Source organism: Pleurodeles waltl, chromosome 12 (genome assembly GCF_031143425.1).
Source record: "Pleurodeles waltl isolate 20211129_DDA chromosome 12, aPleWal1.hap1.20221129, whole genome shotgun sequence".
Lineage (NCBI taxonomy): Eukaryota > Metazoa > Chordata > Amphibia > Caudata > Salamandridae > Pleurodeles > Pleurodeles waltl.
The window spans coordinates 282,322,110-282,337,558 of NC_090451.1; the positions used below are offsets into that span (position 1 = coordinate 282,322,110).

At 42.9% G+C, this 15,449-nt stretch overlaps 1 protein-coding gene across 3 annotated transcripts in view; it reads right to left on the minus strand.

Moving 5' to 3' along the window:
- The window catches only part of NFATC3 (nuclear factor of activated T cells 3), an 821,290-nt gene that overhangs the window by 65,531 nt on the left and 740,310 nt on the right, over positions 1 to 15,449 (minus strand). The window lies entirely within an intron of this gene.

Genomic DNA, 15,449 nt, shown 5'->3' on the forward strand with positions numbered 1-15,449 from the left:
GGCTTGCAACCCGCAGCGTTGGTGGAGCGGGAGCCTTTATTGGGGAGTGGGACTGCGTGACTTGGTTGCACAGTCCTATTGCTATTTTCATTACGGGCGGGACACACGCGAGCCAACCGGCGTTCTTTTATCCTCATTCGGAGCCGATGGACTCGCGCGTTTCTCTTGGCACAAGAGTCCTGAACTCAGCGTGTTCTGGGCTTTCATTTAAAGCCTCGGATGCAGATCTCTACTGCCATAGCCCTGAGCTTCCCCTGAACGCCCTGCCAGAATTATGTGCAGGGTTGTAATATTTTGGATAGGTATTTTACCTAGAGCTTGTGTGCAGGTGCTCCCTCCACACATGATTTCTTTCTTTTTCCACCTGCATTGGGGTTCAGATTTATATATATTCATTTATATATTGAAAAGCACCCCCCCACCCCCTGACTTAGTGGTGTTTCAACCACTTTAAAGAACTTCTGCAAAATATGGAAACCATGTACGAAGAAGATCTTGAGGGGGATGAAGGCTACTTTTATGAAGAAACCCACACAAGCTCCTTCAAGCAAGACCTTGTGCACGCACTAGACGCAGGCGTGTGCCAGACTGGGAATGATGCACCAGCCAAGGCTATAACCCCATTAAAACACCACCTTTATGGGTTTGCACAGCAACAAGGCTGGCTTCCTCCCAAAGGGGGCATGACTGAAGGTTAGTCTAATCCTCCCACCAAAGCCATTCATGCCGAAGCCTTCAAAAAACTAACAGCATCATTAATGACTGAACACCCTTACAGTATATCTACAGATCCTTATTAAGATGACTTATCAGAGGACTCTGATGCTAACTCATCTCGTAGCTCACCTAAGGATGACTCTCAACCCCGTAGGCGTAAAGCAAAGTCTCATCATATCTCTGCCGCCAAACAAGCTAAGCTTTTAACGTTTGAACGGGGGGAGATCATCCACCCCAGATCCACTGCTTGGATTCCTCCCCCTGAGGTCAGATTATGTAAAGAATCACATTCGGCAAGAGTTTGATAAAGTAGTACGGGCTCGCTTAAGCTTTGAGTGTCCCAGACCGGATCTCCCTGACAAAGTAACAGAAACCCCAGAAATAGACCCTTCCATGGTTACTTACCTCAAGAAATATACAAAAGACCCTAAGAAAGGAATTGACAGGTCCTGGAAATCCTGTCAGGATAAACTCTTGGATTTATCAGGCCCCTTGACTAAGATCTTGGAACTCGCTTACCAAGCGAAGGAATCCAATTCCCCGATAGACACGGAAACCCTTATTGGCTGGTCACAAAGAGCAATTTGCATGTTGGGTAATACCAAGTGCGCCATTTCAAATGAACACCGCCGGTCCATTCTGATGAAACTGGATCCCAAGCTAGCTGATCTTGCATCTTCGGAAGTGGGCCCAAGTTCTCCTATTCAGAGCTCCCTTCTTGAAAGAACTTTCCAAGTTTGTTGCCACCTTTTCCAGTCTGGATAAAGCTCAGGGTTCTATCAAGAGAGCTTTTCGCCCGCTTTTTTCTCTGGCCAGACGCTTCAGGGGGCAATTGTTCGGCCGAGGATTTCACAACTCCCCTGGAGATAGATTCCAAGGCCATAAGAGCAGAGGTGGTTACCAAGACCAGCCCTCCACCTTCTATCCCTCAAGGAGGTCCTTCCGAGGCCGTTTTCGTAGAGGAAGGTTCAGAGGTGCAGCTGCCGCCATCCAAGACTCCTCTCCTGCAGGTGAGAATCATTCCTTGGGAAGAGATTTCATTAGGGGGTCGCACTCGCCTTTTCTATCACAATTGGCAAAAGCTCTCAAACGATCCTTGGGTACTCGAAACCATTCTCTGATTCAAAATATAATTTTTTCAATCCCCTCTTCAGTTATCCCCCCCAAACACGATGTATTTTTCCCCTCTCTGATCAGTCTTTTATTCACAAAGAAATTCTTGCTCTCCTTTCAAAAGAGGCGATAGAAGAAACAAGCTTACATCCCAGGGGTTTTGTGAGTCCCATCTTTCTGGTAGACAAAAAGAGAGGTGGGTTCAAGATTGGTTCTCAATTTGAAGGAATTCAATCAGTGGATCCTTTACCTACATTTCAAAATGGAAGGGATCCACTTACTTCAAGACATCCTTCGGACAGGAGATTGGATGGTCCGTCTGGACCTGAATGATGCTTACCTGTCCATTCCTATCTTTCTGCAATTCCGCTGGGAGGGAAAGATATTCAAATTCAAGGTTCTCCCTTTCGGTCTGTCGTCAGCTCCGTGGTGCTTTACGAAGTTGATGAGATCTGTGGTGGAATATCTGAGAGCCAGGGGTGTTCGTCTGATCATTTACCTAGACAACATCATAATAATGTCTCAGTGTCCCCAAACGATCATGCTACACCTGGAGGGGGCAATGTCTCTTCTTCAGGATCTGGGTTTTGTTATCTATGTCCAGAAATCCATCCTGATTCCTTCTCAATCTATAGAATTCCTAGGTTTTTTGGCGGAGTCACCCTCCGCTCAATTGATTCTTCCTCAACTGAAGGTAAGGAGGATCAAGAGAGAATTGAGACTAGCATTGTCCAAGACGACTGTATCCTTGAGGTTTCTAGCTCAAATAGTGGGACTGCTAGCGTCTTCTATTCAGGTGATATTTCCGGGCCCTCTGCATTACAGATCCCTCCAACGTCTGAGGATCTTAAACTTGAACAAAGGTTTGTCCTATTCCCAGTTAGTTCCTCTCTCGGAGGAGGCGAGACTCAAGATTTCTTGGTGGTTAACTCACATGGAGGCTTGGAACGGCAGAGCCATTTTTCCATGTTCTCCATACCTGACCATAGAGGCAGATGCCAGCGGTTGGGGTGCTCGTTGCGGCCCCCTTTCCACGGGGCCGTTGGTCTCAGGAAGAACTATTGATGCCTATCCACTGTCTGGAACTCCTAATGGGTTCTTTTGCTATTCACAGTTTCTCTGTGGGCAGGGCGAAATGTTGCATCCTTCTCCGGATGGACAATGTGTCAGCAGTTTGATATGTGAACAAATTGGGGGGGGGAACCCGGTCTTGGATCCTGACGGAGATCGCCAAAGACTTTTGGCACTACTGTCTCCAGAACCAAATTTCTGTGACAGCAGAATACCTTCCAGGTCAACGGAATGTAATAGCGGATTGGCACTCCCGTCATCTGAGGGATGCCAGCGATTGGAGATTGCATCCACAAGTCTTCAGAACGGTCATGCGGATTTGGGGTCCATGCTCAATAGACCTCTTCGCCTCCCGTCTGAACACTCAGCTCCCGACATATTTCAGTTGGTGCCCGGATCTGGGAGCGACAGCGACAGACGCCTTCCTCCAGGATTGGTCTCCCTTCCTCGCATATGCTTTCCCCCCTTTGTAACGATTCCCAGGGTCCTAGCACATCTTCGGAGACAGGAGGCAGAAATGGTGCTGATTGCCCCTTTTTGGAGAGCACAACCATGGTTTCCCAACATTATGGAGTTGGCCTGCGCTCCTCCTTACCTCTTACCTTGGTCTTGGAATCTCCTCCTGGAAACAGGGAAATCTCCTCATCCCTTGGTCTTATCAGGCCAACTGTCTCTCCTGGCCTGGCGTCTTTCAAGCAAAATTGGAACCTCCCAGGCCTTTCAATGTGAAGCTCAGGAATTCATCAATCAGTCCTGGGACCCCAACACTCATAAACGTTATACCTCGGCCTGGCGACGATGCTGTAGTTGGTGTTCTTCAAGGGGTTCAGATCCCCCTACTGCCGACTGCACCTTGATTTTGAATGTTCTAGCTTCACTGGCCGCCTCTGGGATGGCTTATAACTCGACCAACAATTTTTGTTCAGCCATTTCGGCTGGCCATGTGTTTGTCGAGGGTAGACCTATCGGTCAATTGCCTATGGTTTGTAAACTGATTCGAGGCATTAGAATGTTGAATCCACCTCTTCCCAAATACTCAGATCTTTGGGATGTTAACATTGTTCTGCAGTTTTTAGACTCCTGGCCTTCCAATAAGTATCTCTCCAGGAAACAGCTGTCGGCTAAACTTACCTTCTTACTTTGTCTTGTATGTAAGCGGGTGTCTAATGTTAAAGCTCTGGATTTGGCAGGAAGAAGATTTTCTCCGGAGGGTGTTTCTTTTGCCATATCCAGAAGAACAAAATGAAATACCAGGGTAGTATCCTATCCAGCATTTCCTGATAACAAGAAACTCTGCGTTGTGCAATTTCTGAAGGATTACGAGGCGAGTACGGCTGAATTTCGTGCTATTATGACGGGTCGACTGCTTATTTCTCTTCAAAAGCCCTTTCGCCCGGTTACTTCGGCAACACTTGCCAGATGGGTGAAATGGATTTTAGCTGAGGCAGGTATTGACGTTTCCAAATTTGGTGCTCACTCTGTGAGAGGTGCTATGGCATCAAAATCCTTCGCATTAGGTTCTCGTCTTGAGGACATATTAAATGCAGCAGATTGGTCGTCTGATTCCACGTTTAAGAGGTTTTATTATAAACCTATTCTAGATGTATCTTCAGTGGAAATGGCTAAACTTTAAACTAGCATAATCAGAGCCTACAGTCCTGACACAGAATATAAAATATATTTCTAGCTATCGCGTCCAGAATTTTCAATTCTATTAAGGACACGGAGGCGAGGATTATACCTCCCTTGATAGAAATGTCATTAATAAGATTTACTGAAAATATTCTACATTTGTTATTACTTGTTTTTCCCACCCTGAATTTTACATTGTATGGTATATGCATAAAAAAATATTTATATAGGAATTTTCATATCTTAAATAGGTTGTGTTCTGATTTAATCTTGCTTTGCCACTCAAGGCAGTATTTATGGCTATGTATTTTGTTCTTGTCTTAGGTCAAGAAGAAAAGTGATTGCTTATCTTCGTTTGGATTCCTCCTTGGGACCCATTTTTTCTCCTCTCTGTTGTCTGCTGCTTCGTCCTGGTTGGATGTTCCGTTGATTTTCAGGACTTGAGGTTTCGTTTATGTGACTTTTGGGCATCAGTGAATTAACTGTGTCTATTTGCAAAGAAAGAGGAAGAGACACTGGGACATGAGGGTTTTATTGGGCTGGTCTCTATGGCTGTGGCTATGTCATATTGGGTTCATGGGATTTGCAGTTTTTTTGTACTAAAGTCTTTCCTGCTGCTGAGTTATTAAAAGCATGGAAAGAGAAGCATAATCCTCGCCTCCCTGTCCTTAATATAATTGAAAATTCTAGACGTGATGGCTAGAATTTTTTTTATAGTATTGCCAAACCAAAAAACCCATGAAAGAACAGATTGTCTAGTGGTTCCTGTCCAAGGTCCTTGAATTTGATCAAAATCTGCAACCTTGAACTGGTGGCTGCAGTTGAAGCATCGGTATAGAAAAAGGGTGTCCTGGAAAACCAAAGATTAATATATTGATATAAGAGGCGCAATTTACAACTTTGAACCCTACAATCAAGCTGAGAAGCTTAGAGACTCATTTGGTGGGTTTTCCTAATGAACAGCAAAACGCTCTAACCCTTAGGCCCTAACTTTTTGAACATAAAATACTCATCCTATTAGAGGATAAAAACAATATTGCAGATGAAAATAATACTATACAAAGATACAGGCAAAAAGCGATGAACAAACAAAAGCTTAGAGGATTACCTTTCTTGAAGATCATGGCCAGGTCAGCTCAAGCTCACGCTTGCCTTGAGCAGTTTAAAGTACACTACCAACTTCTGAGGAAGCGGTTTCTATTAACCGAGATAGGGGAGTCCTAACTAGATGTTCGAACATCTGATTTCCTAACAACATTCTGGGTGAGATAGATGAGTTATGTTATTGCGTGCCCCAGCCCATGTTTTGGTATGACTACTTAATTGATGATCTGGCACAAAGCGCAGCTATTTGTGAATAATTGTGTTGAATTTGTGGGATGGGAGGGACAGGATAATAGGGTGGTAAACTGTTAAAGGTGGGGAATAACTCATATTGATTAGCGGTGAAAGTGACAACCAACGGTGATACAAAGATTAAATATTTTGCGGGAGAGTACGGGCTATAGCTCCTCGACATGGCATTTAACATCAAAGACCTTTTTACAGTGTGTCTGATGAAGCAAGCTTTGGAAAAATAGTGGAAAATCATGCTTTGCTTTCAAAACAATGTAGGCCAGTAAAGTTGGGCAGGACTTTAAAGGAAGATTTTGAAATGTTGTCTGTTTAACAATGATGTGGAAATTGTGCTTTTCAAAGCACACTGACAAGAAGGCACATTTAGAATGTTTTTTTTTTTTTTTTTACTTTTCTTTGTATCATTTTTACCATATATCTCTTGCAGTTTGCATGCTTTAGAGTCAAAGCCCAAATCGTTAAATAAAAATAAGCTGATGCACACAAAGGAAAAAATGAATTAAAATATCAAAATGTATAAATCACAAAAACAATTAATAGATTAAGACTAATTAAAACAATCATAATAGATAACAACGGTTCCGTGCAAAAAGTGTGATGACAGTAAAATATTAGTCAAGCTTTAGGTGCACAAATTGAGAAAAAAAAAAACAGAAATAATAATCACAATAGGCTGCAATCAAAATAACAAATTGATGCCAAAAAGGTCCCTCAAGTAACACAAGTGTATCAAGTCTGAGAGTTAAATATACAATGATTTTAGCAGGCCATATTAGAAAGTTAAAGCGCTGTTTCAGCCCCTATGTTACTTGACCAGGTCCACCATAAACACAAAGTGTCAGAAGACATTTTTAGAAGAAGCAACCCAAAGGTTTTATGGAGAATTAACACACAGTTAGTTTTATGATAAGCCCGAACTCGAAACACCCAAGGCTTCTCAGGATAGAGGCAAGGATTCCTACAATGACCAGCATGAAAACAGGGAAAGGAATAAGGCATTGGAGAAAAAACATATTGTGTTTGAAGAAAACACTGGGGACGTGGCCAAGATGGCGGTGGGTTGAGACGTGTTTCCTCACCCTCCATCCCCGTGGTCCGCAGAATCCTGTTAAGGTGTGACCCAAGTCACCCAAAGAACAAGCCTAGGCTCCCATTCCACAGCACTCATCAGGAGAGGCCCGCTTGCTCAATCGACGACCTCCTGAGACTGTACACCCAGCACAGAGAAACTACAGCCGGGAGTTAAGATGGCAGATGAGACCTGCCGTTCAAAGCCGCAGCTGTGAAGGAGGACCCTGACCACGCAGAAGCTCTGTCCGAAGTCTGCATACAGAGGACCTGAGAGGGGAGGCTCCCGGCTGTGGGCAAGAGGGCTGTTCCCTACTGACTAATTAGGTACCGCACAACATAAGGAGGTTGAGGTGTTGTGTAGCTATTTTAGACATATTTTAGACACATTATTCTAGCAAACTAGGCCTGCCGTTGTTCACTTTAGCCCAGTTACATTTTATTGAGCATCACTTTATTTTTCTAGCAAAAGCCACATTTGCTGTGTTGTTTTATTTTCTTTATCTAATTGTTCTTTCGCCTAGGAAAGCATTACGTTCCCAGCAGGACATTCATTTCACTTTGTGCTTTCCTCAAGGCTGCAATCAGATAGGGTTGCCGGCAAAAGTGGTACCTTGTGTCTCCAAAATTCACAGAAACACACATAGTCCTCCATAGGGACCCTTTCTTAGAATGTCAACTGTTTTATTATAAAAACACTCCTTGTCCCATACACGTTAGAGGGAGATTCCAGCCAGTTGACCATGACTGCATGCTGATTGCTTCGCTGCAGCTACTTGCTTAGACTGCTGAACCCTTGGCCTACATGGGGACGGTGTCTTTAGACTACGGGCTTCCTTGCTCAGGTATGGAAACCTGAAGGGCAGATTAGGGCTTATTATCCTGTGCTCTAACATAGCTTAGGTAGGAGAACTGTATTTCACTCCTAGTGACAGTATGGTGAGACTGTTTTTGTGTTTCACTCTCCTTTTCACAATCTTGCTATCATTGTGTTTTATCATCCTAGTTATTGCAATACATGCCATTTTATCTAAGATGCAGTTACTTCAATAAATCCTTATTGAACTATACTCTGCTTTGGTCTTTGCCTGTATGAGACTAATGCAAATGAGTTAAAGGGATGAGATCTGATCGACCACGATCCCCCTGAGGATTCGTCCTTGTCATGCACCCGGCTGCCACAATCATCCGTGTTCTATGAAAGAGATGAGGCACTGCTAGTTAGCCCGAAAACCCAGATTAGGTTGACAGCTGTCACATGGTGTGGAACTGTACGTAGTACCCCACAATCTATGCGATCCTACTACCCAAATCCAGTAGCCTCATTAGGAGAATGAGAACCTACGCGACATTACGCCGCCAATGTTCGGGCAGGCACTAATTTTCGGATCCTCTTAAGTATCTCAGTCTCACTAAAGGCTAAAAGACACCTCAATACTATATAACTCAGCTAAGTAGATAGCACCTATCTAACACTGTAGGTTGTCCAAGCTTGAACCTTAAAAATATCAATCCCCACTTGGTGTCCTTATCTCTGAACAAATACATTTTTACCATTACCATGGCAAACCCGCCACAGGTAGCAATTACAGTAAACATGCAACCACCCCTTACTGCACACTTATTGGCATATAGCCTAATGGCCCTTGGGGGCGGGGAGGGGGGGTCAAGTCACATTTGTTGTTGAGGCTCATCCAGCCTACAGAACAGAAACATTCTATTCTTGACTCACCTTTCCGGCAGTTGATAGGAACACAAATACATTTCATCACTGCACACCTGCAAACATACCTGCACAATACAGAGCTTATGCATATTTAGAAATACCTTTATTTTATCAAGACCATAACAAATGGTTTGATGGCACCCTACCACATACAATATTACACATTAGGTTAGGTTCCCTGAGCCCGACCTGGCCTTTATTGGCCACATATACACTGCACCCTGATGTAGCAACCTCAGCAGGAGCTGAGGTATGCCGCTTATACACAGAGCTCACTGAAATATACAGACTGTTAGTAGAGTTTGTAATGCAAACATTAAATACTAACCAAGCACATGCTACCCCAGCGCAATCACACGCAGCTACGCCAGGCATTAACCCTGCAACTGTCCATTCGGTCATGGGTAAGGTACCCGCCAAGCGGGAGGAAATTCCATTTTGGTTAGCTCAAAAAATAAACGCGCTGGAAGCAGTCTTTCCCCATACGGGTCCACGGGATAAACATACAATCCTCACAATGTGCCTGTCATTTGGGATGGTTCCCACTGTAGATAACTCCAACACATGGGGCACAGTATTTGGTACGCTCTATACTACCGCACACGGTATACCAACACTTGCCAATCTTCCGGAGGTGTTAAAACAAATTCAAGATGAACATGGGGCTGCCCTGGTCCTGGATTTGGGGATGCAATTAATGGGCAATTTTGTCACTGTGTCTTCAATTGTATTAAGTAACCTTAAGAGGAACATGTTGCACTAGTAGTGCACATGCGGCTCAGGGACGTTCCTGTAGAATGTGAGCTGCCAAAGATTACTGCTGAGACCTACTCCAGCATTGGTCGAGATAATCTGGGGGCTAGACCAATTAAACCACAATCACATGGTAGATATAATAAAGATTCTACTAAGTAAGCACCTGAAGGTTCTAAAAAGCGCTGGGATAAATAAAAGAAAACACACCTAAAAAGAAAGGGGAGAATGTCTGCATTCAGAGACCCCTCAAAATAGATATAATCTCAGAAATAGAGATCATATAAAAACAGAAGACAGATAGCAATAAACTGATACACACCAATCTTGTTCCTTTCAGAACTCACTGGAAAAACGCAGTGAGAGAGGTTGGCGGTCAGAGCAGTGAACAAAGTACGTGAAACTGAGAAAGGACTCAACGCTCGTCTGAAGTTTCTGTTAACAAAGAAGAAAAACTTCCCCAACAAAAACCCCCTGACATGCCACTCAGGAAGAGGGCTTTACTTAAGAACAGAAAGAGGGCACTGGCACTGCTAGACAGTGTAGCAGAGGTTACAATAGTTCACCAGGATCTTCAAGAGCATCTGGAGGTGAAAGCAACTGATGACTTCTTACAAGTTGAGACTGCGGACATGCGTGTCTCCACGCCTGACAGGGTGTATAAAGTAACTATACAGTTGGAGCGAGACACTGAACACACAATCTATGCACACTATTGATATTTTACTGACCGGAAAAGACTAGACACCAGAATTTGTCAATAAATTCACGTATGGAAAAGAGGTTATTGAAAAATCCTTCTCGCCTCTTGTTCCCAGGAAGCTCGTGGAAATACACACCATTGATTGTGCAGTAGTGCAGGCACCTATGTTATTTCGCAACCATGTAGGGTGGGATAAAGATTCCCCCATCATGTAATTCCAATTAAATCCCAACATCAACCCAAATACCCAATGAAACATGAAGCTAAAGTACCCGTGAGGTAAATCCTCAAACAATTAGAATACCAGGACGTTACTGAACCCTGTGTCTCACCAATGAACAAACCATTGTTTCCGGTCACTACCCCGACCATTCATATAGAATAGTCTTAGACTACAGACATTTAAACAGTCATAAACGCACGTTTGCTATACAAAATGCACACAGCACATCACTTATGAACAATATAGTGTGCAAAAGATACAAAACTATTCTGCCAAAACATAGTGCCTGAAAGTAGGGACTTAACAAGTTTCAGAGCTTTAGGCACTTAGAAAATTCTGCTGACTCCCACAAGGGTACAAGAACAGTCCAGGACTGGTCTCAGCTAGTGTTACATCTATTTTACACAACACTGACCCTGAGGTGTTGTCATATTAGGATGATATCAACCTTACAGACGACGACCTGACACAGCATATAAGAAAGGTAGCCCGCATTGTTGTATGATTTGGCAAATTTGGCTGCAAATTGAATTTAAAAAAAGAAAGAAAAAAAAAGCCTTCCTTAGTGTCCTGTTTTTGGGGATACGAACTGTCGGATAAAGGCAATAGCCTTGTGCCCCAATTTTGTGAAAAATGCACACATTTACAACCTCAAAACAAAATAAAAAAATCTCCAGTCTTTATTGGGCTTTTTCAATTTTGGCAGAACATACATTCCAGACTATGCATTAAACCATTATATGACTTATTATGTTCTGACTTTGCCAGTGAATACTGGACAGTCGAAAACACACATGCTTTCTCAGAGCATTACAAAAAGACATGCTTGAAGCAAAACACCTACACACAAGGGACAACAAAAACACCTGGTCATCAGAGTAATTGCTGGTGCCATTGGTATCACCTTCGTAACATTTAATGAGGGTGAGACCGTCCCGGCTGCATACAAATCACATTTGTACTCTACAGCTAAACAACACTTTGCTCCCACTGAGAAAATTGTCACTGCTGTTCAGATGGCAGTCACTAAAGAGAGACCTCTGGCCCAGGGAAACATATCTTTGTCGTATTCCCCATCCCAGCCCTTGAAGCTGTTACCAAAACTAGCATTCCCAACGCTAAAGCATTACATCCACGTTGGATCCAATCGGCAACGTTTCCGACAGTCACTGATGTAGACTATATTTCTGACTCAAAATTACAAACCCAAGAGTTTTTGCAATATGAACTTGAACATGCAGTTTCAGCAAACACATTGCCTATTGAACAATATCAGACAATTTTGTATACTCATGGTTCGGCCCAACTGGCTACAGGCCCTGGCTTCATTAGGGGTCCAACTGCATTACTCAGCTCCATTTCATCGAGAGGAAAAAGTGTCACGGAGCGACGAAACCAAGATTTAAAGCACTCCTTAACAGCAAGAGTATTAGGCACAGGTCATAGTTGGCTTACACACCTGTATGGAATCCAGAGAGCACTTAATCTGCCCATAAGGTCCCTGGGGGAACATACTTAATACGAATGCCTGTTCGGAACAAGAAGGTATGCTCCAGACCTTGATGGCCCTGGTGTGGAGGTGGCAGATACACCTTTTGACATAAATGAACGTGTCACTGCAGGATTTACAAACATTCCTTGATGACAACGCATCTGCCAGTGCCTTCTCCTTGGGAATAAAGGATACACTAGTAACATCTACCAGCTGGATTCCGAAAGTTGGGGATTTAGTGTGTGAAAAGATTGCTGTGAAAGAAGTTCAGTCTTTCTTATTGTGCACCGGTTCCAGTCCTGGGAATACACCGTAACAGAACTGTCATTTTACCACGGCTGCCTAGTTCTAAAGAAATCCGCCTTGTCTCCATCGACAATGTCAAACTACACCATATGGCAGAACATGCATAGGAGACCTAGGGGACTCCTGTGTAGTAGCCGAATCCCTCTCACTACAGACTAGGATGTTCCTCTACAGGTTTTGAGCAGCAACGCTGATACCTCTCCAAGCTTGGGGATGGTGAAAAATGAGCTTTCATTGGTTCCACTAACTTCTACAACAAATAACACTAATAATATTGATCTATTTTATTCAAATTCTACACAAACGGATGGCATAGTCAACTATGAACCATCGTGGGAGTCTTCTGCAAGTTCTCCTCTTCCAAACACGGCTTCAGTTTTTGCCACAAACTGCTGCTGGATATTTTGCCGACATAAATGACTCTTTCACTGAGTCATCTGCCTTTACTGTAATAGAAATGTCAAGAGCACGTAAGCTGATAATATGGCTCAAAATTAACTAGTTCATTCTTCCATGGAACTATCTATGGCTCTTACTACCCGTACTTCCCTTTGTCCTTTGGATTGGGTTTGTCATTGTTTTCTTCTTACTTATACATGGCCATTACCTTCCTGAACGCTCTACAGTTGAACTGGTGGATGTCTTAAAACCACATTTTTCTCTGCAGAGACTTGTCCCTAGTGAACATTTCTGCTATACCAATTCCTGATGGGATTGTTTGGGATAAAGTCTTATTTGATATATATGGCCCGACGGAGGTCATTGAAATTCCATATCTATTCAAACTTTCCATGAACGATGTAATTACACCCGGAGTAGTTTCTGATGATTGGGATGTGAAAACAGTTGATTCTATGATGTCTGATTTGCAATATTATACTATATTTGAAACTGATGATGTGTATCAATCCAAAGAAAATTATGGAGATATGTTCTGTTATAATTATTATAGACATCATTTCATTCAAAGAGCAAGTACCCCAAAGACTATTTTTAATTACACACAGTAGGAACACTGTCCGACTCCACAAGAGGCGAGTTCCAAAACGTATACTGAGAAATTTGCATATTTCTCTGGGGACAGTGTTAAAAATGCTGAGTCATATTATTTTAAATTGCCAGTGATGGAAAGTTAACATATTTTATTGACAGACACCAAATTAATTTATTCTGATTCCTTTGTTTTCCGGTTAGCTATAGAAGGCTGTGATTACTGGTTGATGTCAGTAGACCTGAAAACTGTGTGGGGGAACTAAAAATTGGCAAATAAGGGGAAAGGAAGCTTTATTCAGAGCATGCCTGATACCTGTTAAATGATATTTTTAAATGAAACTGTACAGCAAACGAGTTGTTTAGGCTTAGCAAAAATTGAGGAACTGAATGTGTCCTGTATTCCTACCCCTGCAAAATTTTACAAATGGCAAAAGTATATAGATGAATCTGAAGATCAGCTTGATGAATGGGTCCAGAATGAAACATTTACACATCAATTTCACGTCCTAGTGGGTGGTTATTGTGGCCTGTAGATATCAATGGGTGCCATACATACTTTGTAAACTCCACTGGGGTTTTATAGAACAAACAGGCTGGACCCTTGCCCGGTGTCCTCAAAACACTTGGGTATAGTGACAACATACAGTGTAGGAAAATTATGAAAGTAATGGTAGAGAAGCTCCTCATTAGATGCTGTTAAGGAACAACTCAGTCTCCTGTCTAACAATACAGATTTACAGGATTTCCTGTTAGGCCCCAGAAGACAACGCAGAAAATGCTTGTTATATGCTGTATATAATGACATTTGGGAAATTTCCCAACAAGAAGCAGGTGTCCGTTAAGGCAAACTGATCAGGAAAAGTTACAGAAAGCATTAGCCGTTGGAGATAATGGTATTCACACCTTGTCCGACAGGATATACACTTTAACTAACACTGTATCCTCTGCAATAGACATAGTACAGAGTGACATGTCATCTTTACACCACGGACAGAGTCAGCTAAGGTTCATTATGCAGTTAAGTTGGACACTACAAACACTGAAAGCAGGTCGCATTCCCTGGCAACACATTAGCACAAGGGAAATATTTTCAACATTTAATTTAACGCGACAACAACAAATAATGGCTAAGAAGGAAGCGCCTTATGTCATGCTAAACATCGAGAAAATAGAAAAGTTGCCTTTTACTGTGGCTGAAATACCATCCGCTGAACGGCTAATACACAGGGTTATAAATTTGCATATTTCAACACTTCAATTTACATCCTGTTTAAAACACATTCCAGTAGGCAGATATGAAAGGCTGGGAATGTGAGACTTCTGTGAGTTATTCAATGGTTTATAAACAGCTGTCCATGCACGGGGCATATAATGCCTCCGTAGCATACTTGGCTTGTTATCTGAAGGGAGTTCCAGTCCCCTTGATTAGACCTGCGTTCCAGGTGCTCTCAAATGGCAGCTATGTACTCCTTAACAGTTAGAGCTGTTGTGGAATGCGAACCGGAATAGCTTATGTAGTTTTGGTCTCCAAAATTGTCACATGTTGCGGGAATGTCCTTTTTCCCCTACACAACAATGAGGAGTAGCAGACATTTGGCCTTATATTGCTACTTCAAATGTGAATTTAGACAAGTTGAGCAGACTCGAGGCTTTATCGTTTCAAAAACATTTGGTGCTTACATCTGTGCACAAGACCTATTCGCTTCAAGTTGCGAAGTCATCTGCAGAAATTCAGTCCCTTTTAAGCACAGACTTTCCGAGACACTTTGGTGAACTTGCGGGACGAATATTCAATGTGTCCAGTACTACTAGAATCGAGCATTTCTTTAAGTCTGTTGGTTCTGGTTTCACTAATACCTTCTCCTCTATAGTTGGCTTAATGCTTTCAACCATACACTCAATATGTTTGAGTATTTTCAGGGGATTTCCGAATACTTTGGCTATAATAGGTATCATCTTGATGTTGCTACTTTTTCTGCGCAATGGCTGTCCCTTCACAGGAAGGAGGACTGAAAGGGCTTCCACCAGGGCAACTGTGTCGTGAACGCATGGTGCAGTATTTCAGAGCGCCACTCCTGGAGCAATTAGAGTGTGACTGGTCGCCGTCATTCAGACCGGTTATAGATGGTGTGCACCCCACTTTTCTATGCCATTGGTGCCTTTTCGAATGTGCACTGAACGTCTTTCTTTCTATGCAGCACTTACTTTCATTGGACGCTGATCTGCTGATGTTCTCGATGAGGGCTAATTACCCGACATGCACGTTGACGGTGCGTTTGGTACAGGAAGCTGTCCA